The 26,736-nt window shown below is 45.1% G+C and overlaps 1 long non-coding RNA gene and 1 pseudogene across 1 annotated transcript; both read left to right on the top strand.

Moving 5' to 3' along the window:
• Nucleotides 1–4,149: 4,149 nt before the first annotated feature.
• LOC113621071 (uncharacterized) lies at nt 4,150–14,226 on the top strand. Its single transcript, XR_003433023.1, has 3 exons — nt 4,150–4,834; nt 5,401–5,440; nt 13,129–14,226. It is a non-coding gene; the product is annotated as an uncharacterized LOC113621071 (long non-coding RNA).
• Nucleotides 14,227–18,030: 3,804 nt separating this feature from the next.
• LOC113620349 (glycine cleavage system H protein, mitochondrial-like) lies at nt 18,031–18,624 on the top strand (annotated as a pseudogene).
• Nucleotides 18,625–26,736: the final 8,112 nt, after the last annotated feature.

Raw genomic sequence — 26,736 nt, 5'->3', positions numbered from 1 at the left:
GCTGTGATGAACGTTGGGGTGCATGTACCTTCTTGAATTAGTGTTTTCGTTTTTTTTCGGATATACAGCCCGGAGTTTTAATTTGTAAAATAGGAGTAAGACCACCTCATTGGGTTTTTGTAAGAATTAGAAATAATAAATGTGCAGTGCCTGCCACATACAGGGAAGAGTAAATGGTAGTTATTATCATCCTATTAGATGCTAGGTGGCAGCAACTAGAAGAGTAAACCTACCTAGAAGAATAACTTCTGTGAGTTGCTTAAACTTTTATAATTTTATAAATGCACAGCCATGAATCTCACAGACAGAGAATCTGCTCCTGGCAAACAAATCAGCTTATTCATCATATACTTATTTAGTGCCTACTCTGTGCCTGGGACCACACTGGACACTTGAGGAGAAAGAGGTGAACAGCTCTGTCCTCATGGAGTTTACTGCCTCCTGCAGGGAGATAGTGGAAACTGAACAAATATCTAGTTCCAACTGAGAAGGAAATTAGCAGGGCACTGTGATGGAGAATAGGGAAGTGAGCACCTGCAGAGGGGGTGTGGGGAGAAGGCCTTACTTGCAGGATGAGAAGGAGCCAGTTAGGAGAAGAGAGTTGCTGGGGAAAGGTCATTCCAGGCACAGACACAGAATTTAGAGCGGGAGGTGAACAGCTCCAGTTGGCAGGAGAATATAATGGGAAAGCTTTAAAGGTTTTAAGGAGGGGAGTAAATGGTTCAGATTATGTTTTAAGAGCTCACTCGCTGGGTGCTGTGTGGAGAATGGATTGGAGGTGGGTCAAGAGAAGCAGCAGGGAGACCAGTTAGAAGGCTCCTGGACTGATCCAGGGGAAGGACGATGGTGGCTTGGACCAAGGCAGACTTAGAAGGCATGCAGAAAAGTAGAAGAATTTGAGAAATATGTTGGAGGCAGTAATTAATTGTATGGAGTAGGTTTGGAAGAGGAGGAATCCAGAAGGACCCTGGGCAAACCTGTCAGATGGGTAGACGGTGGGACCATGTTCTGTAGTGGTTAAAAACTGTACAAGGAATAAGGGAGTTTGGGTGGCTGAATAGAGGGAATTAAGAATTCTGCTTGGTCTAGCATGCCTCCAAGAGGGCAAGAAGGCAGCTGGAGCTCACCAGAGAGCCCTGACCTGGAGATGTAAATCCTGCAATTTTTGACAACCTCCCTTTAAGATAGAATGAGAGTCCCTAAATCCATCTTCTCTGTGATGTATTATTTTTCACATCTCAATGCATATATCGTTAACAGTAGAGGAAAGCGGAAACTGGAGCTTTCCAGTTTCACACATTTCAACAAAAGAAACAAAATTACCAGGCTTTGGGGGAGGGAAGGAAGCTGAGGCAGGACCCCACAGTGACAGAAACTGTTAGCATAAGTTGAAATGGCGGTTAATTAGGAATTCAGTTGAAACATCTTATTAAACACAGGTTGCTAAGCAACAGTGGCCACCTGAAACAGTGTGGCTGTTCCTTCTGCAGTGGAGCTCCTGGGCCTTGGGTCTGAGCTGTTGCAAAGTTACGTTTTTTGGCTGGTCTGAGCCATGCCTTTACACACAACCTCATATACTCCCTTCTTTTGGGGGGGCGTCCCTCTGTGAGTCACTGTCCCTGTCTCTCTGGGATCATTAATCTCTGTCAGATCCCAGTTAACAGCACAAATGTGCTCATATGTCACCCATTCTATACAAATAAATCCCTTGAAATCACCTCCTCTGTCCCTGGCCACGGTGCTATTCCACCCCCCAACGTCTTGAAAGAATTGTCTGCACACACTACCTCCACTTCGTCTTCTCCTCACTTCGACACCTGTCCCCACACTCCACCAAAAGCACTCTGGCAAGTTCAAGTACAGCTTCTCTGATGTAGAGCCACATCTTTCTTCTTTCAGTGGCATTTGACATAACCGATGACTCCATGCTTCCTGAAACACTGTCCTTTCTGGGTCCCTCTTGGTTTTCCTCCTGCCCCTCTGGCCAATCCTCTCTCCTTTGCAGGGCCTTCCTCTTCTACCTCAACCCTAAGGAATGGTGATCTCCAGGGCTCTGTCCTGGACCTGCTGCTTTTCTCTTTACTTCTCACTGAAGGTGATGTCTTTCATTCTTTTTTAAATTTATTTAATTTATTTTTGGCTGCATTGGGTCTTCCTTGCTGCGTGCGGGTTTTCTCTAGCTGCGGAGAGTGGGCGCCACTCTTTGTTGTCGTGCCCGGGCCTCTCATTGCCGTGGCTTCTCTTGTTGTGGAGCACGGGCTCTAAGTGCGTGGGCTTCAGTAGTTGTGGCACACGAGCTCAGTAGCTGTGGCTCGTGGGTTCTAGAGCGCAGGCTCTGTAGTTGTGGTGCATGGGCTTAGTTGCTCTGCGGCACGTGGGATCTGCCAGGACCAGGGCTCGAACCCATCTCCCCTGCATTGGCAGGCGGATGCTTAACAATTGCGCCACCAGGGAAGCCTGATGTCTTTCATTCTTAATGCTGTAAATGCCATTCATATGCACCGGATTCCAATCTTCAGCCTGTGTGTTTGTCCTCTGAGTTGCAGACTCATATCCATCTGTAGAGATAACTTACATCGTAAACTGCAAAACAGAACACTTTATTCCCTTACCCCAAACCTATTTCTCTTCTAGTTTTCCCCATTTCAGTACTCAGCACCATCAGCCACTCAGGAACTTCCTCTTGATTCCCCCATCTTTATCGCTTACTTTCAATCCGTCAGCAAATCCCTATAATTCTCCAAAACCTATCTCAGATATTTCCTCTTCTTTCTATCCCTACTGCCACCCCTTAAACCCAGACCACTATCATCCCTGCTCTGGATTTCACTGAAGCCTCCTAGCTGGTCTCTCTTAACCTATCCTGTAAATTGGATTAACTCCTCTGCACCAGTGCTGTGCAGGCTGGGTGCTCGTTTCCATATCATACCACACCTGTCGGGCCTTCCCCCAGTTATTTCATAAGATCTTTGGGGAGAGGGCAGGACGACTCATGTTGAGCTTAGAGAGATAGGGAAGAGCCAGAGTAAGAGTTATTTATCTTTTTTTTTTTTTTTCCTTGCGGTACGCGGGCCTCTCACTGCTGTGGCCTCTCCCGTCGCGGAGCACAGGCTCCGGACGCACAAGCTCAGCGGCCACGGCTCACAGGCCCAGCCGCTCCGCGGCATATGGGATCTTCCAGGACCGGGGCACGAACCCGTGTCCCCTGCATCGGCAGGCGGACTCTCAACCACTGCGCCACCAGGGAAGCCCTATTTATCTTTTCTTAATAGAGAAAAATGTTTTCTTCTTTCTTCCTTTTTTTTTAAAATTTATTTATTTTTGGCTGCGTTAGGTCTTCGTTGCTGCTCGTGGGCTTTCTCTAGTTGCGGCGAGCAGGGGCTACTCTTCGTTGCGGTGCGCGGGCTTCTCATTGCAGTGGCTTGTCTTGTTGCCGAGCACGGGCTCTAGGTGCGTGGGCTTGTGGCACACGGGCTCTACAGCGCAGGCTCAGTAGTTGTGGCGCACGGGCTTAGTTGCTCCGGGCATGTGGTCTCTTCCCTGACCAGGGCTCAAACCCGAGTCCCCTGCATTGGCACCAGGGAAGCCCCCAGAGTTAAGAGTTATTTGTTCAAATGATTTACTGCGTGCCTACTGTGCTCTGGACACAACAGCAAACGGGAGGACGGCACAGTTCCTGCCCTCTTGGAGCTTCCATTCCAACATAATCCAAAGGAAAGGAGACCAACGCTTTCCGGCCCCGACAAGCGGGGGGCATGGTGCTAACCGCTTTGACACCCGGTCGGCCACCTATGACTCGGGGAAGGCCTCAGCTCTTCGCTTCATCTGCAAAATGGGATGATAACGGTTAGCTCCTGACTCTCTGGTGCTCCCCGGGTGGTAGGGGGTGGGGATACCGCCTAAGTGAAAGGGGATCGCAATAACTGCCCCGCCTCCATCCCCAGAGGGGCAGGGCGGGCCAGTGGGTCACGTGGCCGGGCGGCGCTCGCCGGTTCCCAGCGCCAACCGCTGGCCACCCCGCCCCGCCCCGCCCCGGGGCACGCCCCCCACGCCCGGCGCGCGGCCCCCGCCTCCATCACCCCGCCCCCGCCGCCCGTCGGCTGGAATCCTGCAGCTCGTACCCGTGCAAGCCCGGCTGGTGCGGGGAGCAGCGGCGCGGGCTCGCTGGGACCGCTGAACAGCGGGGTCCAGTCTGGGGGCGTCAGTGACCGCCGTGTAGGGTGGGGGCGCTGGGGTCGACGGGAGAACTACTGAGTTGGGGGCTACAGAGCTGGGATGTCCGCCCCCGGGCTGCGCCCAGCGTGGGGGGAGGGGGCGGCGCGACTCCCCCCCTACCCCCTTTGGCTTGGGCTGAGGGGAGGGGCTGCGCTCGGCCAGAGCAATGAGCACAGTGCCTGGCGCGCAGCGAGCCCTCAAACTATCCCGGCCTTGATTGCAACTCCAGCGCGGGGAGAAAACAGGAAAGGGAGTGATAACTGGGCTGACAGAGGCTAACTGCCATTATTAAGCATCCAGGCTGGCCAGGCGCCGTCACCACCCTTTCCTTCCCGCGGTGGCAGCCTTGGCACACAGGGCGCACGTGTGTCCTAGGATTGTGAAAGAGGCAGAGCTGGGATGCGAACCTGGGCCATTTGGCTCTTGCCGGCTGCGCTAGGCTGAGGAAAACGCGTTCTTGAACCAGCCTTTGAAGATTGAGAAGGTTTGATGGGTGGAGATAACTGAGCGAGCTCTGCCCCAGTTCGCTGTAAGACCTTGGGAAGTCGTTTGATCTTTGAGGGCCATACTTTCCTCCGACGTGAAAATAGCTGGACTTACGAAGACTGAGAACTAATATGTGAGTAGTGCTTTGCAAAGTGTAGAGCACTTTCAAATACGTTGTCATAGATAACGCCTCACAATTAACCCACCAAGGGAGTGTTTTTATTAGCCTCCCTTTATCAATAGATGGAGAAATTGTGTCCTAGAGAAGTTTATAAGATCAAGGAGCAGGGGCAGAGCATTAATGTTGAATAAATCAAAGGCTTGTAGGATAACTGCCTTGGATGAGCATAAAACTCTGAAACTGAAACATCCTGTGAGCTCACCGGAGCTCCTAGCTGTTAGTTTAAAACAATACTTTGGCTGGGTCTGCTTGCCCCTTCCCAACTCCCAACAACTGTGTCCCAGCAACCCAGATCACCAGGCCGCAGCAGTTTTAACTCTTATTAATTTTTAAATGGTTCCTGGTTTGGGTTGGACCAGCTACGAGGAGTCCTTTAGGCAAAGTCAAAACTGGGAAGTAGTCGGATAGGGGGTTGCCTGAATTCTGAAAATTCCAACTGAATGTTTTGGGTTTTCTGAGCAACAATTATTTTGAGGGCATTGGTGATACATAATAATTTGTGTCCTTCCTATTGACAGGTTCACCTTCTAGCAAATTACTGGAAGGAACATGAGAAATGTAAGTAGGGGTTTTGAAATCTCAGTTAAAGGAACTGAAACTGTTTATTTGTAGAATAATGGCAGTTAATTTGGTGATACCATTTCTAGGGGTACAGTAAATTGGCAGGCGCTTATCAAATGCCCATTTTTGAGGGGGTGTATTTACTAATACATGCAGTGAGGTCTAGGCAGGTGGCAGTCCGTCACCACAGACACTGACAGGTACCCTGAGAGATGCTATTTTTGTTCAGTCCCCATTGGCCTGTGAAAGGGAAGAGGGGCCAGGTGTTTTCTACTTCTGTGATGTGTGTCAGGTGTTTTCTGGGCTAGGTCTTATCACCTATCATATAACCTTGTTTTTCCTCACAACAAACTTAAAAGGCAGGAGGGTTTTTTTTTATCCTTTTAGAAATGAGAGTGAAGCTTAGGAAAGTTAAGTAAACCAGCCCTCTTGGTGCCAAAAAAACTTTTCACTAAACCACACTTTTCCCATTGTTGATCGATCCAGGTTCAGAGTCTGTGAATATTTAATGAAAAGCTACTCTTGCCAGGTGCCTTTGAGTATTTTATTGAATCCTCATGACAACCCACCATGCTTTTTGCTATTTCAGCTGATCACCTTAAAATCAACTAGGAAGCCTTAAAAAAAAAAAAAAGCCCAACCACTCCTACAGGGCAGGAGATAAGCATTTATAAATCCATGGTGATGTTGTAGTCCCTCTTTCTAAATATAATGTGGTGCTCTGGAGACGCCAACAGCAGTAATTCCTTTAATACAATCCTGACATCTCAAAAGGGGTGGTGCAAAACAGAGTGAATTGCAAGAGCACATTCTTCCACTGACAACAATTAAATCTGAAAATGTCACTGGTTTCCTGTGATAAGTGCACTCAATATTGATTAGTGGGACTAACCACTGATCTGACACTTGGACCAATTAGGTGTTACTTATGAAAAAACATCTGGTGGAGATTCCAGCATGTCCAGTAAGAAAGGTGATTGGTAGTTTGTTAAAAGGCCTTTGCCTTCAGGTGCTTAAATCTGAGCATTGAGGGAAATAGTGACAGAGGCAGCCTTCAGTCTTTTTTAAAAATTTTTGGCTGCGTTGGGTCTTCGTTGCTGTGCGCAGGCTTTCTCTAGTTGCGGTGAGCAGGGGCTACTCTTTGTTGTGGTGCGCGGGCTTCTCATTGCAGTGGCTTCTCTTGTTGCAGAGCACGGTCTCTAGGTGCGCAGGCTTCAGTAGTTGTGGCTCGCAGGTTCTAGAGCGCAGGCTCAGTAGTTGTGGTGCATGGGCTTAGTTGCTCCGCGGCATGTGGGATCTTCCCGGCCCAGGGCTCGAACCCGTGTCCCCTGCGTTGGCAGGCGGATTCTTAACCACTGGGCCACCAGGGAAGTCCCAGCCTTCAGTCTTAACCCTCCTCGAACCAACCTCCACAACTCAGAGGTTGTTTTAAAAATATAAATCTGATCAGGTCATTTTTTTTTCTGCCTTTACTGGAAAGGCACATATTTCTGTTGTTGTTTTTATTCATCCCAGACTTAAAAAAATTTTTTTTATTGAAATATAATTGATTTACAATGTTGTGTTAGTTTCAAGTGTACAGCAGAGTGATTCAGTTATACACATGTATATCTATTCTTTTTTAGATTCTTTTCCGTTATAGATTATTACAAGATATTGAGTATATTTCCCTGTGCTATACAGTAGGACCTTGTTGTTTATTGGACATTTGTACAGCCAAGAAGTAGATCAGTGGTTGCCTGGGGTGGAAGTGGGAACAGGCATTGACTGCAAACAGACAGGAGGGGTCTTTTGGGGTAATTGAGATCTAAAACTGGATTGTGGGGATGGTTATACAACTCTTTAAATTTACTAAAAATCATTGAATTGTACACATAAAAGAGATGAATTTTTATAGCATGCAAATCATACTTCAATAAAACTGTTAAAAAAATAAAACCCCTTTTTTGTTCCCCATCTCTTACCCAGTCAAGGCCCTGAATGCTTGGAAGATGTCCACCCTCCAGCCTCTCCCAATGTGCCCACCATGTTCCTTGCATGTGAGCCATTCTGGGCTGATTGCAGGTCTTTGGATAAAGATTTGGTCATCTCGAGGCCTTTGCACATGCTGCCCCTCAGCTGGCCTCTCCTTTCTGTCCTTATCTGCCTGGGAAACACGTTACTCTCTTCCTTCAAGACTCAGCTTGAGCATTTCCTCTGCCAGGAAGCTTTCCCTGATTTTTGCAAGCCAAACCAAGTGACACTGCTATTATTTTAAATTAAAAATTTACACGCCTGGTACCCTCACCAAACTGAGCCTTCTAACCATGATCTGTCCATGTCTAGAGCCCAACAGGTGTGACTCATAGAAAGGTTGTTGAAGAAATACCTGTGTGGTCAAGATCACCCTTCAGAGCCTACCGTATCCACACATACAGATGGGGAGTGATCCATTTGTCTGTTCATTCGTGAACATTTAGTGCCAAAGTACTTATCTCTCTGGATTCAAAAATGATTAAGATGAGACACTAGTCCTCAAGGAGCTCCCCATCCAAGTCCTGACCCTGCTCTGTCTAAACGGAGTGGTCTCTGGCAGGTTACTTAATCTTATGTAAAATGGGTGTGGAGTAGTACCTGCAGTCACAGGTATGTTGAGAGGATTCGATGGGTTTTTACTGGTAAAGATCTTCAGGCAGAACCTGGCACAGTAAGTGCTCAGGGAATGTTAGGTAGTCCTACAGGGCGTGGTGGGCTAAGGGATCAGGGGACAGATTCCCGGGGAAGGTATCACCTGAGCTGGGTTGTGAAGAATAAGTAGAAATTACTTTTTTCTCTTTACCCTGAAGCATGTTGAGTGAAGTTTTAGATACTTTGTTAAAAAAAAAAAAGACTCTCAGCTTTATTGTTAACTGAGAAAGACATGGGGACAGACAGGCTTAAGTCATTTGTACACACACAGGCAAAGATGAAGGACTCTGACCTTGGTGGAGGTACCCATTCCCATGGTTTGCCCCAGCCTCAATTTCCTAAGAAATCCTGTAGAAAAGTGTGGTGCAAACTGGAACTTATGTGCTGAATTCAGCCTGCAAAAGTGTTTTGTTTGGCTGGTACTGTGGTTATAAAATTTTTTGAAGTAATATTTAAATGTTACAAAAAATAATCTGGATTTCCAGCTTTTCTTTTTTAAAAAGTTAGAATATATGGGGACACTGGTGCCTACACGGTGGGCAGCACTTGGCTGGGGCTGCTAGTCTTGTTTCCTTTAGACGACATTTGTCCTCTCCGGCTTGCCAGTCCCCACTGTTTACAGCATGCATGCATCTTTGCTGGCATCTGGCCACTGAAAGCATGTAAGTCTGTGACTGCTGCTGGCTTGGAAGAAACTCTTGTTATCTATATAGTGTTCATCACCGAACAGAGCTACTGCCCCGGATACCTGTCTCCTTACTTTGTGGTTTAGAATGGACAGTCTAGGGCAAAGGATTCCTAAGAAATCATTTTCTTCTCCCGGTGCCAGCCCCCTGCTGACCAAAGCCATACTTCTTCTTCTTCTTCTTCTTCTTTTTTTTTTTTTTTTTTACCACCTTTGCTTTTTTGCTAAGCACTTCAGACAGACTTACTGATTTTGGCGGTGCCTTTTGTTTTTTTGCTCACGTTTTATTTATTTATTTTTTTATTGGAGTATAGTTGATTTTCAATGTTGTGTTAGGCCATACTTACTCTTAAGCATGACCCGTCTTTCCAGGGTTTGGGAGCATGTAAAAAAAAATGGATATGGAGTAGAAGGCTTGGATCTGTTTTTCTGTTTGTATTTTTAAAAATTTATTTATTTATGGTTGAGTTGGGTCTTCGTTGCTGCATGCAGGCTTTCTCTAGCTGCGGCGAGCGGGGGCTACTCTTCGTTGTGGTGAGCGGGCTTCTCATTGCGGTGGTTTCTCTTGTTGCGGAGCACAAGAAGCTCTAGGCGTGTGGGCTTCAGTAGCTCTGGCATGCGGGCTCAGTAGTTGTGGCTCGTGGGCTCTAGAGCGCAGGCTTAGTAGTTGTGGCGCATGAGCTTAGTTGCTCTGAGGCATGTGAGATCTTCTGGGCCCAGGGATCGAACCTGTGTCCCCTGCATTGACAGGCGGATTCTCAACCACTGTGCCACCGGGGAAGTCCCTAATTTTAAAAATTTTTAAAATTCTTCTCCCGTGCCAGCGTGGCTTGCAGGATCTTAGTTCCCCGACCAGGGATTGAACCTGAGTCCCCTGCAGTGGAAGCGTTGGAGTCTTAACCACTGGATCACCAGGGAAATCCCCCTGTTTAAAATTTTTATTATTAATTTTGCTATCTCTTTATTTTTCTGATTTTCAAACAATACATAAAAATACATAAAATGGAAATTTAGCCCCCCTCAAAATCTGTCCCCCCACACCCCATAATCACTATTAGCGGTCTGCTATATTTTTTGCACTTTTTTTTTTTTTTTTTTGCGGTACGCGGGCCTCTGACTGTTGTGGCCTCTCCCGTTGCGGAGCACAGGCTCCGGACGCGCAGGCTCAGTGGCCATGGCTCACAGGCCCAACTGCTCCGCGGCCCAGACCGGGGCGCGAACCCGTGTCCTCTGCATCAGCAGGCGGACTCTCAACCACTGCGCCACCAAGGAAGCCCATTTTTTGCACTTTTTAAAAGCTACTCTGCACTGCGTGCTCGATGGATGCCAGGCTCTTGACTGAGCTCATTACGTACGTCTCTTTTGCTCTTTGCAGCAACCCTGTGAGGTTATTATCATTCCATTTTACAGATGAAGACACAGATGAAGACCTAAGATGAGTCTTAGGTTAAGTAATGTATTCAGGGTCGCACAGTGAGGGTGCAGTGGGAGCATCCTCACTGTGTGTGTTCCAACACATTTCTTTCCAGTTCCAGAGCCGTTTTTCCTAACCATCTCAGGGTGAAGCCTCCCTAAGAAGACCACCAACTAGGAACTAAACATACTCCCCTGGAGAAGTGTATTCATAAAAGTCTCCTCCTTCTGCATTGTTCTCCATTCATTAGATGTTTCCTGAATGGTGCTGTGCAGGGGTTTCAGAGGTGCTCTCGGTGCCTGCCCTCTGCGACTTCACAGGTGAAGGTTATAGATCAATCAGTGAAGTATTGGAATTATGTGCAATTTACAGTAGTAATAGAGAGGAGAGAACAGTTCTTGGTGGATGGGAAGGGAGGTGTCAGGATAAGTGATACTTAAGCTGTGTCTTGACAGATGAGTTATTGTTTAACAGGTACATGGGGGTAAGAATACTTTGGCATAGACAAAAGCACGATAAGTTGGAACAGTGGTTTATTTGGTGAACTGAAATAATATAGCATGGCTGTAGGCTAGGTCATGGGGAGGCAGGCAGCGTGCCGAGTGTGCAGGGCCTTTGGGTGTTGTTCTAAGACTTTGGGGTTTTGTCTGTAGGCAGGGGAGCCATTGCAGTGATTCTGAAAGGGGAGTGACATGACTGGTTTATGTCCGAGGTAAAGTCCTACAGCAGAGTGAGGATGGATTGGAGCAGGTGCAGCTGGAGGCAGGGAGGCCAGGCAAAGAACAGTTGCAGTTGGTTCATCGGAATAAGTGTGGAGATGTCCAGTAACTGAGCGCAGTGATAACCGCTGACATTCACTGAGCTCTTGCTGTGTGGTCAGATTCTGTGCGAAGTGCTCTGACTGGGTTCTCTCATTTAACTTCCACCGCTCCGCCTAAGCCCAAGTGTTGTTGTCCATCCCCCTTCTCCAGGGGAGGAAGCTGTGAAGATGGCTGGTATAAGGTCACACAGTGGCTGAGTGGTGGAGCCAGAATTCAGATCCACGACTGTCAGAATCTAAAGCCCTAAGGCTGCAAATCTGAACCTAAGCTGCAAATGTCAACACCTGTGACTAGTACGAGGCCGACTGTCCTGAGCTTTGTACAGCAGGACCTTTGTGTGAAGTGCAGGTCTAGTTGATTCTACATCTAAGACACATCCCAGATCTGTCCTCTTACGTCTGTCCCTCCCCTCAGATGAAGTCACCCTCATTTCTTGCCTGAAGTCCTATAGTAGACTCTTTTCCCTAAAACCTATTCTTACAACTGCCAGACAGATCTGTTTAAAAAGTAAGTCGGAAAAAAAAAAAAAAAAAGTCAAACCACACCGCTTTCCTCATTTAATCACCCCCTTGCTCCTCATCAGTCTTTTTTTAAAAAAATATTTATTTATTTATGTATTTTGTCTGTGCTGGGTCTTAGTTGCGGCATGCGGGATCTTTGTTGGGGCATGCAGACGTCTTGGTTGCAGCATGCAAACTCTTTTTTTTATTTTTATTTATTTAATTTTTTTTGCGGTACATGGGCCTCTCACTGCTGTGGCCTCTCCCGTCGCGGAGCACGGGCTCCGGACACGCAGGCTCCGCGGCCATGGCTCACGGGCCCAGCCGCTCCGCGGCATGTGGGATCTTCCCGGACCGGGGCACGAACCCATGTCCCCTGCATCGGCAGGCGGACCCTCAACCGCTGCGCCACCAGGGAAGCCCAGCATGCAAACTCTTAGTTGCGGTATGCACGCGGGATCTAGTTCCCTGACCTGGGATGGAACCGGGGCCCCCTGCCTTGGGAGCGTGGTGTCTTAACCACTGGACCACTGGAGAAGTCCCTCTCATTACTCTGAAATAAACTCTGATTCCTTACCCTGCTGACCTGTAAGGGCCTCTCCGTGATCTGTCAGCTGCCTGCCTTGCCAGCTTCACTCTGCATCATTCTCTCCCTCTCTCACTGAATTCCAGCCCTACTGACCTTCTTTCTGTCGCTGGAACATGCCAGATCTGTTCCTTTGGGAATTTGCTTTTGTTCTTTCTTTCTAGAATGTTCTTTTCCTGGATATTCTCATGTCTGGCTCCTTCTTACCATTTAGGTCTTAGTTTATTTTATTTCTTAAAGCAAATTTATTTTCACTACTGGCTTGTTTATTTTTTATTTTAATTAGTTAATTAATTTTGGCCACACTGCACGGCTTGTGGGATCTTAGTTCCCTGACCAGGGATTGAACCTGGGCCCCTGGCAGTGAGAGTGCACAGTCCTAACCACTGGATCACCAGGGAATTCCCCTAGGTCTCAGTTTAAATGTTATCTCCTCAGAAGGGCCTTTCCTGAGCCCCCAGGGTAAAGTAGTTCATGAAGCTCTCTGTCACATCCCCCTTTTTGATTTTCTTCATTGAACTTACCACAATGTAATATTCAGTGTTTGTTTTCTGTCTCCTTCCACTAGGATGAAAGTTCCCTGAGGTGTAATAGCTAAAACTTATAGACTACTTACTCTTGTTAGGCACTGTTATAAGGGCTGTAATATATTAAGTTTTTAAATCCTTATAGCAGTTCTAAGAGGTGGATACCTTTATTATCCCCATTGTGCAGATAAGGAAACTGAGTCTTAGGTAGGGTAAGTAACTTGCCCAAAGTCACACAGCTACTAAGTGACAGAGCTGGAATTTGAACCCAGGCAGTCTGGCTTTAGCATCCACTCTCCTAATCGAGTGAAAGCAGGGACGTTGTCTTTCCCGCTTCTGTATCCCAACACCTTGGACATAGTGTGGCATTTAGCAGGCTCTCACTAAAAATTGTGGAATGAAAGATTGTAGTCACAATAGAAATGTAATTAATTATAAACCAAAACCTAGGAATTATCCTTGATTCTGGTCTCTCCCACTCACAGATCCATCTACAAGTTCTGACTGAACTACTTCTCGCCACAAAACATATCCCGATATGTCCACTTTTCTGCATTCCCACTGCTACCATCCCGGTCCAGTTCATGACTGGCTTTCTCCCAGACTACTCCAAAGACCTCCTAAATCACTGGCCTAGGGTGACTCTTCGACCAAATGATGGATATCTACTGAAGCAAAGAGCCAGGTGTGTGATTAGGGCAGAAATGTTTATATATGCTGAGTGAAATTTTGCTAGCTGACTTATACCCTAGCAATTACTGATTTGAGTGGGGAATATTTAAGACCCTCTGTGGTTCTGCAACTATGTGTTGAGGTGCTCTGAGGCATGGCAGGGACCTCTCAGGGGTGCTGAGGGATATTTTAAAATCTAGTGTGTTGGTTTGCCGGGCTCCCCTAACAAATTACCAGGACTGTATGGCTTCAACAACACAGTCCTGGAGGCTAGCAGTCCAAGATCAAGGTGTCAGCAAGTTTCATTTCTTCCAAAGCCTCTCTCTTTGGCTTGCAGATGGCTGTCTTCTTGCTGTACCTGAAGTGGTCTTTCTTTTGTGTGGGCATATCCGTGTTCTAATCTCCTCTTATAAGGGCACCAGTCATATTGGATTAGGACCCACCCATATGACCTCATTTTACCTTAATTACCTCCTTAATAGCCCTGTCTCCAAATACAGTCATAGTCGGAGGTCCTGGGGGTTAGGACTTCAACATGAATGAATTTGAAGAGGGGACACCATTCAGCCTGTAACACGGTGCCGCCTGATGCTGCACAGACTGCTGGCTTGAGGCAGTTTCAGCGCTGGCTCACACTGCATTCCTTCTGATAATGTCTTATATTTGCCAAGCCGAGGTTTTGGAGGTTGTTGTGATAAAAAGCAAGTACCGTGTGTAAGTCAATATGGAAGAGGAAAAGAGAGTGGGGTGTCCAGTCTGATTTCGAGGTTTGAGACAGTGTGCGGCGCCCAAAAGGCACTAAATTGTTAGGACATAAACACTTACTGAGTTTGGGGCTTCCCTGATGGCGCAGTGGTTAAGAATCTGCCTGCTAATGCAAGGGACATGGGTTGGAGCCCTGGTCCAGAAAGATCCCATATGCCGTGGAGCAACTAAACCCGTGCGCCACAACTACTGAGCCTGAGCTCTAGAGCCCGCAAGCCACAACTACTGAGCCCACGTGCCACAACTACTGAAGCCTGCGCGCCTAGAGCCCATGCTCCGCAACAAGAGAAACCACGACAATGAGAAGTCCGCGCACCGCAACGAAGAGTAGCCCCCACTCACTACAACTAAAGAAAGCTCGTGCGCAGCAATGAAGACCCAACACAGCCATAAATAAATAAATACATTTATTTTTTTAAAAAATAATGAGTTTTTTGGGGCTTATCTACTTAATGACAGAACTATTAGGTATTTCTTTAGGCCTAGCGGCATCATGAAGCAATTATTGAGTCACTAAAGGCACGTGAGTGGCGGAAATTTGGGAACCTTTACTCCAAATGAGTCAGTGGATCCCGGAGATCAAAAACACCAGCGTTAAGTTTTTAATTATACAGACTTCTCCAGGTGCTCCCCAAACCTACTGAAAAAGCATTTGGGAGTTGAGCCCAGGATCCACTGGTGTAGCCTAACCCCCTCATTAAGGCCCAGAAGGGGAAATCTCTTGCCAGAGGTCATACAGCAAGTTAGTGGTCGAGCTGGGATTAGAATCCAAATTCTAATGGAATCTGTCAGATTCTCCTCCCCTTCATCAGCATTTCTGATGTCCATACCTACAAATGTTGTCACACCATCTGCCACTTAAGCAGACATGGCCCTGACCTCAAAGGCAGATGGCAATTACATGGACAAACTCCATACTGAATACGTGAGTGTGCGTATTAAATGTTTATATCATACAAGACCTACATGAGGAAAACTACAAAACTCTGATGAAAGATACCAAAGAAGGATTAAATAGTTATTTCCTGTTTATGGATAGGAAGACTCACGATATCACGTCATGATATCAGTTCTTCCTAACGTGATCTATAGATTCAATTCAATCCCAGTCAAAATCCCACTAAGTTATTTTGTGGATATTGACAAACTCAGTCTAAAGTTTGTAGGGAGAGGCAAAAGATCCAGAATTAGCCAACTCAAAATTAAAGAACAAAGTTGGAGGACTGACACTACCCAACTTCAAGACTTCCTATAAAGCTACAGTAAATCGAGACAGCGTAGTATTGGTTCAAGAATAGACAGATCAGTGAAACAGAATGGAGAGCCCAGAAATAGACCCATATAAAAATAGTCAAATGATACTTGGCCCAAGGAGCAAAGGCAATACAATGGAGCAAAGATAGTCTTTTCAACAAATGATACTGGAACATCTGGACATCACATGCAAAAAAAAAGAATCTAGACAGACCATACACAGTTTGGAAAGATGAGCTCAAAATGGATCATAGACCTAAATGTAAAACAGAAAACTATAAAACTCCTGGAAGGGACTTCCCTGGTGGTTCAGTGGTTAAGAATCCTCCTTCCAATGCAGGGGACGTGGGTTCTATCCCTGGTCAGGGAACTAAGATCACGCGTGCCACGGGGCAACTAAGCCCATGTGCCACAACTAGAGAGGAGCCCACGCGCCGCAACGAAGAGCCCGTGCGCTGCAACGAAAGATCCCGCGTGCCACAACTAAGACTCCATGCAGCCAAAAGTAAATAAAAACAAACAAAAAAAACTCCTAGAAGATAACATAGGAGAAAATCTAGATGATCTTGGGCTTGGCAATGACTTCCAAGATATAACACCAGGGCTTCCCTGGTGGCGCGGTGGTTGAGAGTCCGCCTGCCGATGCAGGGGACACGGGTTTGTGCCCCGGTCCGGGAAGGTCCCACATGCTGCGGAGCGGCTGGGCCCATGAGCCATGGCCGCTGAGCCTGCGCTTCCGGAGCCTGTGCTCCGTGACGGGAGAGGCCCCAATAGTGAGAGGCCTGTGTACCGCAAAAAAAAAAAAAAAAAAAGATATAACACCAAAAGCATGATCCTTGAAAGAAATAACTGGTAAGCTGGGCTTCTTTAAAATTAAAAACTTCTGCGCTGTCAGGAGAATGAAAAGATAAGCCACAGGCTGGGAGAAAATATTTGTAGAAGACATATTTGATAAAGGACTGTTATCCAAATTATACAAAGGACTCTTAAAATGCAATAATAAGGAAATAACCTGATTATAAAATGAGCCAAAGATCTTAACAGACATCTCTCCAAAGAACATATACAGATAGCAAGTAAGCATATGAAGAGATGTTCCACAGCTTGTGTCACCAGGAAAATGCAAATTCAAACAATGAGATACCACTGCACACCTATTGGAATGGCTAAAATCTGGAACACTGACAACACCAAATGCTGACAAGGCTGTAGAGCAACAGGAACTTTGCTGATGGGAATGCAAAATGGTACAGCCACTTTGGAAGACAGATTGGCGGTTTCTCATAAAACTAAGCATAATCTCACCATATGATCCAGCAATTTCACTCCTTGGTATTTATACAAAGGAGTTGAAAACTTATGTTCACACACAAACCTGCACACGATGTTTATAGCAACTTTATTCATAATTGCCTAAACTTAGAAGCAACCAAGATTCCTTCAGTAGGTGAATGAACAAACTGTGGTCCATCCGGACAATGGAGTAGTGTTCAGTGCTAAAAATAAATGAGCTATCAAGCCATGAAAAGACATGGAGGAATCTTAAATGCATTTTACCTAGTGAAAGAAACCGATCTGAAAAGTCTCCATACTGTGTGATTCCACCTATATGACATTCTGGAAAAGGGAAAACTATGGAGACAATAAAAAGGTCAGTGGTTGCCAGGGGCTGGGGGGAGCGAGGGATGAGTAGACAGAGCACAGAGGATTTTTAGGGCAGTGAAAATACTCTGTATGTTACTGTAACGGTTTGTTTTTTTTTGTTTTTTTGTTTTTTTAATTTTGGCCATGCTGCATGGCTTGCGAGATCTCAGTTCCCCAACCAGGGATTGAACCTGGGCTTCTTTCACTCAGCATAACGCTTTTGAGATTCAGCCATGTCATATTTATCATAGTTTGTTCCTTCTGATTGCTGAGTAGTGATGCACTGAACGGATGGATCTCAGATTGGCTCTATACTCACCATTTGTTGGGCTGTTTCCATGGTTTGGCTATTATGAATAACGCTATCAACATTCACATGAAGGTCTAAAACTAAAAAATAAATTAAAAAATAAATAAATAAAAGGGAATCCCTTGGCAGTCCAGTAGTTAGGACTTGGCGCTTTCACTGCCGAAGGCCTGGGTTTGATCCCTGGTCAGAGAACTAAGATCCCACAAACGTGCAGCGCAGGCAAGAAATGAAAAACAAACCAAAAAACCCCAACGTTCACATGAAGGTCTTTGTGTGGACATAGGTTTTTCTGTCTGTTGGGTAAATATCTAGAAGTGGGAGTCCTGAGTGGTGTGGTAAGTGTCTTTTAGAAAGAAAGAAACTGCCGAAGTGTTGATCGCATTTTACATTCCCGCTAGCCGTGTGTGAGCGTTCCTGTTGCTCCATGTCCTTGACAGTACTTGATCTTCTCAGTCCTTTTATTTTATTATTATTTTTTTGTGGTACGCGGGCCTCTCACTGCTGTGGCCTTTCCCGTTGCGGAGCACAGGCTCCGGACGCGCAGGCCCAGCGGCCATGGCTCACGGGCCCAGCTGCTCCGCGGCATGTGGGATCTTCCCGGACCGGGGCACGAACCCATGTCCCCTGTATCGGCAGGCAGACTCTCAACCACTGCGCCACCAGGGAAGCCCCTCTTCTACTTTTGAAGGAGTTTATGTAAGATTGGTGTTTTATCTTCCTTAAATATTTGGTGTGGCTCTATATGCTGCGCGGAGACCCTCTGCACCCCTGCGAACATGGCGCTGCGAGTGGCGTGGCGCGGAGCGTGCGGGCCGCGGTCTGTAGCCTGCGCGCCATCTCTGCGCCCAACGCGCCCTGCCGCCTCGGCCCTGGGGACTGCGGGTGGGCGCCGTCCGGGCGCTGCGCACCGGCCCCGCACTGCTGTCGGGTCGTAAATTCACAGACAAACATGAATGGGTAACAACAGAAAATGGTGTTGGAACAGTGGTAATCAGCAATTTTGCACAGGAAGCTTTGGGAGATGTTGTTCACCGTAGTCTGCCTGAAGTTGGGACAAAATTGAACAAACAAGACGAATTTGGTGCTTTGGAAAGTGTGAAAGCTTCTAGTGAACTCTATTCTCCTCTCTCAGGAGAAGTAACTGAAATTAATGAAGCTCTAGCAGAAAATCCAGGACTTGTCAACAAATCTTGTTATGAAGATGGTTGGCTGATCAAGATGACACTCAGTAACCCTTCAGAACTAGATGAACTAATGAGTGAAGCAGCATATGAGAAATACATAAAATCTATTGAGGAGTGAAAATGGAACCCCTAAATAAACTAGTTTGAAACAACTTAACCTAGCATAGTTGTCTTAAATTAGTGGTGGATTTTTAAAAAGCAACTTTTAGCAAAAGAAACTGCTTGCAACAATGTTGCCTGAAAAAAATACCCCTTAACTTCCTAATGATTTCAGATAAACACTATACATCTTTTTCACAACACCCTGTGATTTTTAGGCTAGTCTCCAGTTATAATACTCAGAATTCCTGAAATTATCTGTGGTAAAACTAGTTACAAAAATTATGTAATTCAAGGATAACATTGTTATCTTAACCTTATATAATATTGTAACTTGCTTACAGCCGTCCCTGGATTTGGGTCAAAATACTCAATGAACTTGCCACTGGAAATAAATGACAGTGGAGAAAAGTTTGTTAGTTGTATAGTGTCCAGTGAAGAACATTAGTGTCTTAATTTTGCAATATACTGTGTTTGCTGGTGCTATTTTTATACAGTGAAGCAACAGCCTTGCAGGAAAATAAGAAACAGTTTAATAATAAAATATTCAACTTCTTAAAAAAAAAATTGGTGTAATCACCAATGAAGCATCTGGGCCTGGAGTTTTCGAGTGGGAAGGTTATTAATTATAAATTCAATTTCTTTATTATAGATCTTGAACTATTCATATATTTTATGTTTTTGTATGTTTTGGTAAATTATATTTTTCAAGAAATTTATCCATTACATTTAAGTTGTTAAACATATTGGTGTGAGGTTATTCATGATTTCATCCTATTCTGTAGATTTTGTAGAGATGTCCTGGTTTTCATTACTGTTGTTGGTGATTTATGTTTTCTCTCTTTAATGAATCAAGAGATTCATCAGTTTTATTGGATGCTTATTCCATTTACCTTTAGTGTAATCACTCATATGATTGGATTCCAGTCTGTCATCTTGATATTTGTTTTCTTTTTGTCCCCTCTGTTTTTTGTTCTTTTATTTCTCCATTCCTGGATTGTTTGGGTTAGTTATTTTTAAGTAATTCATTCTTTTTCTTCTATTGACTTTTTAGCCAGTTCTTTGATCATTTTTCAAGTGGTTACTTTAGGGATTACAGTATCCGTCCTTAATTCATCACAGCTGATTCACGTTTAACGAAACCTTTACAACAGTATCATTGTATTTACACCTTTATTGTCCTTTGTACTGTTGTCATTTATTTTACTTCTATAAATGATATAAACTTAGTGATCCACTACTATTTTTACTTTAAAAAGGCAATTGATTTTTTTTTTAAACTTTTTTTTTTAAAATTAATTTATTTTGGCTGCATTGGGTCTTCATTGCTGTGCATGGGGCTTTCTCTAGTTGTGGTGTGCGGGGGCTACTCTTCGTTGTGTTGCGCGGGCTTCTCATTGCAGGGGCTTCTCTTGTTGCGTGCAGAGCATAGGCTCTAGGTGTGCGGGCTTCAGTAGTTGTGGCATGCGGGCTCAGTAGTTGTGGCTCGCGGGCTCAGTAGTTGTGGCTCGTGGGCTCTAGAGCGCAGGCTCAGTAGCTGTGGCGCACGGGCTTGGTTGCTCTGCGGCATGTGCGATCTTCCCGGACCAGGGCTTGAACCCGTGTTCCCTGCATTGGCAGGCGGATTCTTAACCACTAAGCCACCAGAGAAGCCCCAGATTTACTATTTTAAAGTGTACAGTTCTGTGCCATTAAGTACCTTCATATTATTGTGCAACCATCACCACCATCTATCTCCAGAACTTTTTCATCTTCCCAAACTGAAACTCCATCCTCATTAGACACTCCCCAATAGAATAGAGGGCAGACTAGAGCCCAGAAGTAAACCCATGCATGTATTGAATATGATCATATGAGTTTCAACAAGGATGCTAAGACCATTTTATGGGGAAAGAAGGTTTTTCAACAAATAGTGCTGGAACACAGTATTGTAAATTAACTATACTCCAATAAAAATTAATTTAAATAAATAAAATTAAAAAACAAGTAGTGCTGGGAAAACTGGATCTCTACATACCAAAAAAAAAAAAAAAAAGGAAGTTGGACCCTTACCTTTACATATACAAAATTTAACTCAAAATGGGCGAAAGAACTAAGAGACCTCAGAGATGTAACTGTAAATACCTAAGTGATCTAATTATAAAGACCTAACAACTAAAACTATAAAACTCTTAGAAGAAAACAGGAGAAGACTTCATGACATTGATTCAGCAGTGATTTCTTGGATATAACACCAAAGTACAGGCAACAAAAGTAAAAATCCATTAACTGGACTACATCAAAATTAAAAACTTCTTTTCATCAAAGGACACAACCAACAGGGTGAAAAGGCAACCTATGGAATGGGAGAAAATATTTTCAAATCATGTATCTGATAAGGGATTAATATTTCAGAATATGTAAAGAACTCCTACAACTCAACAAAAAAACCCCAATTAGCCTGATTAAAAAATGAGCAAAGGAGGGACTTACTTCCCTGACGGTCCAGTAGTTAAGACTCCACACTTCCACTGCAGGGGGCACAGTTAAGATCCCTGGTCGGGGAACTAAGATCCCTAGCAAGCCGCGTGGTGCGGCCAAGAAATAAAAAAATTTAAAAAGTTAAAAAAAAATGGGCAGAAGACTTGAATAGATATTTCTCCAAAGAAGATATACAAATGGCCACAAGCACATGAAAGAGTGCTCAACACCATCCTTAGGGGAAATGCAAATCAGAACCGCAAGAGGAAATAACAAGTGTTTTTTGAATGTGAAGAAAAGCAGTATGTTACAGGTTGGTATTGTCTTTTATAGTGCAAAATAAAAATAGTAAAAAGAAAAAAAGGAAAATAACAAGTGTTGACGAGACTATGGAGAAATTCGAATGCTTTTGCTGCTACTAGGAATGTGAAATGGGGGAACAGCCACTGTGGAAAACAGTATCCAGTATTTCGAAAAACTAAAAGTTTCAGGGCACTTCCCTGGTGGTCCAGTGGTTAGGACTCTGCGCTTCCAATGCAGGGAGCTCGGGTTCGATCCCTAGTTGGGGAACTAAGATTCCACATGCTGCATGCTGTGGCAAAAAAACCCCAAAGATGAAAACCCTAGAAGTTTCAGATTTGCGAGATGAAGTGTGTTCTGGACGTTGGGTGCACAACCGTGTGAATGTATCTAACACTACTGAATGATAACACATAAAAATGGTTAAGATGTTTAATTTTATGTTATGCATATTTTACCACATTTAAAAAATATTTGAGAGAGAAAAAAGTACATGAATTCCAATTTCCAGGTTTTGGTGATTATGAATAATGCTGCTGCTGCAGACATTCTCATACAGGTTTTTGTGTGAACATAAGTTTTCCTCTCTCTAGGGTAAGTATCTAGAAGTAGGATTGCTGAGTCATAAGGTAAGGGTATGTTTAACCTTACAAGAAACTTGACGAACTGATGTTTGTAGTGGTTGTACATTTTGTCACACCAATGTGTGAAAGTTCCAATTGTTCCACATTGTCACCAGCACTTAGTATTACCGTTTTTTCCGCTCCGTTCTAATGGGTGTGTAGTGATGATCTCATTGTGGTTTTAATTTGCATTTCTTAATGTCTAGTGATGTTGAATCTCTTTTCCTATGCTTATTTGCCATTTGTATGTCTTTTTCGATGAAGGGTCCAGATCTTTTACTCATTTTGAAAAATTGAGTTGTTTGCCTTGTTTCATTGAGTTTTTTTTTTTTTTTGCGGTACGCGGGCCTCTCACTGTTGTGGCCTCTCCCGTTGCAGAGCACAGGCTCCGGACGTGCAGGCTCAGCGGCCATGGCTTACGGGCCCAGCCGCTCCGCGGCATGTGGGATCTTCTCAGACCGGGGCATGAACCCGTGTCCCCTGCGTCGGCAGGCTGACTCTCAACCACTGCGCCACCAGGGAAGCCCTCCACTTAAGTCTTGAACCCTCAAAGTCATCCACGAGGGTTGGAATCAGTTTCTTCCAAACTCCTGTTAATGTTGATATTTTGACCTTTTGCCATGAATCTTATTGGCAGCTAGAGTGGAGAATCCTTTCCAGAAGGTTTTCAGTTTACCTTGCCTGGATCCATCAAAGGAATCACTGTCTATGGAAGCTACAACCTTATGAAATGTAGTTCCTAAAAATCAGACTTGAAAGTAGAAATTACTTCGTGATCCACAGGCTGCAGAACGGGTGTTAGCAGGCATGAGGATGTTAATCTCATTACATCTCCATCAGAGCTCCTGGGTGACCAGGTGCATGGTCAATGAGCAGTACTATTTTGAAAGGGTTCTTTTTTCTGAGCAGTATGTGTCAACTGTGGGCTTAAAATATTCAGTAAACTATGTTGTATACAGATGTGCTATCACCCAGGCTTTGTTTTTCCATGTATAGAGCACAGGCAGAGTAGATTTAGCCTAATTCTTAAGGGCCCTAGAAAATCCAGAATGGTAAATGAGCATTGGCTTCAACTTCAAGTCATCAGCTGCGTTATTCCCTGACAAGGGAGTCGGCTTGACCTTTGAAGATGTGAAGCCAGGCATTGCTGACTTCTCCTCTTTAGTTATGAAAATCCTAGATGGTGTCTTCATCCAATATAAGACTGTTTTATCTGCATTGAAAGTGTTGGGTGTAGCCATTTTCATTAATCATCTTAGCTAGGTCTTCTGGGCAACTTGCTGCAGCTTCTACATCAGCTTGGTGTTTCACCTTGTACTTTTATGCCATGGAGGTGGCTTCTTTTCATTAAACCTTATGAACCAACCTCTGCCAGCTTCGGACTTTTCTTCTGCCGCTTTCACACCTCTCTCATCCTTCCTAGAATTAAAGAGCGTTAGGATCTTGCTCTGGATTAGACTTTGGCTTGAGGGAATGTTGTGGCTGATTTGATCTTCTTTCCAGATCACTAACTTTTTTTTTCAAACCAGTAATAAGGCTGTTTCGCTTTCTTATCATTTGTGTGTTCATTGGAGTAGAACTTAAAAAAATTTTATTTATTTGGCTGCGTCAGGTCTTAGTTGCGGCATGCATGTGGGATCTAGCTCCCCGACTGGGGATTGAGTCCAGGCCCCCTGCATTGGGAGTGCAGAGTCTTATCCACTGGACCACCAGGGAAGTCCTTGGAGTAGCACTTTTTAATTTCCTTCAAGTATTTTTCCTTTGCATTCACAACTTGTCTGTTTGGTGCAAGAGGCCAGCTTTCAGCCTAATCTTAGTTTTTGGCATGTCTTCCTCACTAAGCTTAATCATTTCTAGCTTTTGATTTAAAGTGAGAGATGTGCGACTCTTCCTTTCACTTGAACACTCAGAGGCCATCGTAGGGTTATTAATTGGCCTGATTTCAATATTGTTGTGTCTCAAGGAATAGGGAGGCCTGAGGAGAGGGAGAGAGACGGGGGAACGGCCAGTCTGTGGAGCAGTCAGATCACATACATTTATTGATCAAGTTTGCCATCTTAGATGGGCGCAGTTCGTGGTTTCCCAAGACAGTTACAATAGTAACATCAAAGATCACTGATCACCATAGAAAAAATAATAATACTGAAAAAGTTTGAAATATTGGGAGAATTACGAATATGTGACACACAGAAATTAAGTAAGCAAATGCTGTTGGAAAAGTGGTGCTGGTAGACATGCTTGATGCATGGTTGCCACAAACCTTCAGTTTGTGAAAAAACGTCAGGGACTTCCCTGGTTGTCCAGTGGTTCAGACTCAGTGCTTCCAATGCAGCGGGCCTGGGTTTGATCCCACATGCCACACTAAGACCCCGTGTCAGTGTGGCAAAAAAAAAAAACCCCAAACCACCAGTATCTGCAAAGTGCAATAAAGTGAAGCAAAATAAAACAAGGCAGGGGACTTCCCTGGCGGTGCAGCAGTTAAGACTCCGTGCTTCCAATGCCAGGGACTCAGGTCCGATCGCTGGTCAGGGAACTAAGATGCCACGTGCCACATGGTGCAGCAAAAAAAAACAAAAAACAAAAAAACAAAGCATGCCTGTACTTTCTTAACAGTGTTAGATCTTCCCAGTCTTCTTTTTTTAAAAATAAACTTATTTATTTTTGGCTGCGTTGGGTCTTCGTTGCTGCACACGCGCTTTCTCTAGTTGTGGCGAGTGGGGGCTACTCTTCATTGCGGTGCGCGGGCTTCTCATTGCGGTGACTTCTCTTGTTGTGGAGCACAGGCCCTAGGCGTGCAGGCTTCAGTAGTTCTGGCACGCAGGTTCAGTAGTTGTGGCGCACGGGCTTGGTTGCTCTATGGCATGTGGGATCTTCCCAGACCAGGGATCGAACCGGTGTCCCCTGCATTGGCAGGCGGATTCTTAACCACTGTGCCACCAGGGAAGTCCCTTCCCAGTCTTCTGATCTGTGAACAAGGATGTCTTTTTGTTTATTTAGGTGTTTAATTTCTTTCAATTATGTTCTATAGTTTTCAACGTACAAGTCTTGTACTTCTTTTGTTAAATTTATTCCTAAACATTTTATTCTTTTTGATGCTGGCCTGTGTGCTGTTTAAGCAGGGTGACTTCATCATGAACATAACATTTCGGAAAACCATCTGTCTAGAGATTAGGTTCTTTGGTTGGAAAAGAAGCCTGGAACATACCTTTATGATTCCTGTTTTTTCCCCCTTTCAGTTTTTAGTCTGTATTTTGAATTTGGTTGGAATAGGGCCCTGTGTCACAAGGGCTTCTGTACAGTGAGAGAGAGCCAGGATACGGGGAAGGCAGGCTTTGGAATCCAGCAGAACTTTGGCTTTCTCTGGCTGTGTGACCTTGAGTACACATCTGAGCTGCCCTTTTCTCATTTGTCAGTCTTTGGAGCTGTTTTTGAGGATTCAGTGAGCTAAGTAAATGAAAAAGCACCTGGCTGCTGCTTGGCCCCCATTGGGCTCATTTCCTAGACTGATGTCTCAGAAACAGCCCAACTGGAAACTTGGGGCTCCTTTTAGCGCTTCTGAACTTTTCATTGTGATAATTTTCAAATACACATAAACATCGAAATCACCTTCCTGTATTCCTGACTGTGGATTAATTCACATCTTCCCCCTCCTTAGCACTGCCTCTGGCCTGGTGAGGACAGCCTGTTTCCCCTCCCCATTTAATTTCTGCCCCCACTTTCTCCTTGCCACACTGGGGTGAAAACGTTAACACTTCAGTCCAGCTGTCTTTAGCCAAAGAGCCTAGGACTATGAACGCTGGGAATTTACTGCTTGGAAATGGGTTAGAATCCTAACTATTTCCCTTTTGAGGGCTCAGATCAACCCTGGGCCCCTAGTTGTGGGGACCATTATGGGGCCCTTTCTGTAACAGGCACTCAGCATCTTCTCTCTGGTCTCAGTCAAGTGGACCTGAAGCTGGTTTTCCCACTAGGATCTGATTCTTCACTCCTCTGGGCAGGGTCCCTCCTCACCCCTCTCCACCGCTTCCCATTCATCTCCCCCACAAGGTCCAGTTTCATGCTACCCTTCCCGGAAACCTTCCCGATTCCCACCAGCCAGAAGCTTTTACCCCTGCTGCCTGTGTCCCCTGCGTAGACCACTGAACACTTTTCTGTTTTATCTTGTTTAAGCATCATTCTGTCTTTTCTTCTAGATCTCGAGCTGGCTAGCCTGAGGGAAGGGCTGCACCCTGTCCACGCGTGTTGTCTGGCCTGGCACAGGACACAGGTGCTGCACGTACGTCTGCTGGACCACTGACCTGAGGCAGGTGGACACCTGTTAACATTTTCTGGGGTGGGCGCCGATTAATGCTTAGTGTGCGGGTTCACCGCACATGGAGGTACTGGTTATTTTTCCTGAGACAATGTAAAATAGTGGAAAGGACAAACAGGAGTCTGAATTATGGTACTTGAAGAGAGTCTTCTTTAGCCCTCAGCAGATGATCGAACATAGTCAGTGTAGAAGCTCCGTGACAGTAACAAGGAAGACCTGCCGAACGATGCCAGAGCAGCTCACTCTCAGTATTCTTCTGAGTTTTCAAACTTGTTCAAAGCCGATGTAATGTTCAGTTCGAGGGAGGACTGGTAACCTCTCTTCAGTGCCCAGCACAGTATCAGACTCTGCGTTGTCATCTCTCTCGGCCTCCTGGGTTTATTTCCACACGGTTTCCTTTCCTACAGCCTCATTCCCCTGACGATTTCCTGACTGGCAGGTAGCAAAAACAAAGTGTAACAGAGAATAGG

This window comes from Aethalodelphis obliquidens, unplaced genomic scaffold (assembly GCF_003676395.1).
Source record: "Aethalodelphis obliquidens isolate GAN/ISIS:26980383/991018 unplaced genomic scaffold, ASM367639v1 scaffold8, whole genome shotgun sequence".
In the NCBI taxonomy this organism is placed as follows: Eukaryota; Metazoa; Chordata; class Mammalia; order Artiodactyla; family Delphinidae; genus Aethalodelphis; species Aethalodelphis obliquidens.
The sequence above is the reverse complement of the archived record's forward strand: the minus strand, read 5'-3'. Positions and strand labels throughout refer to the sequence as shown.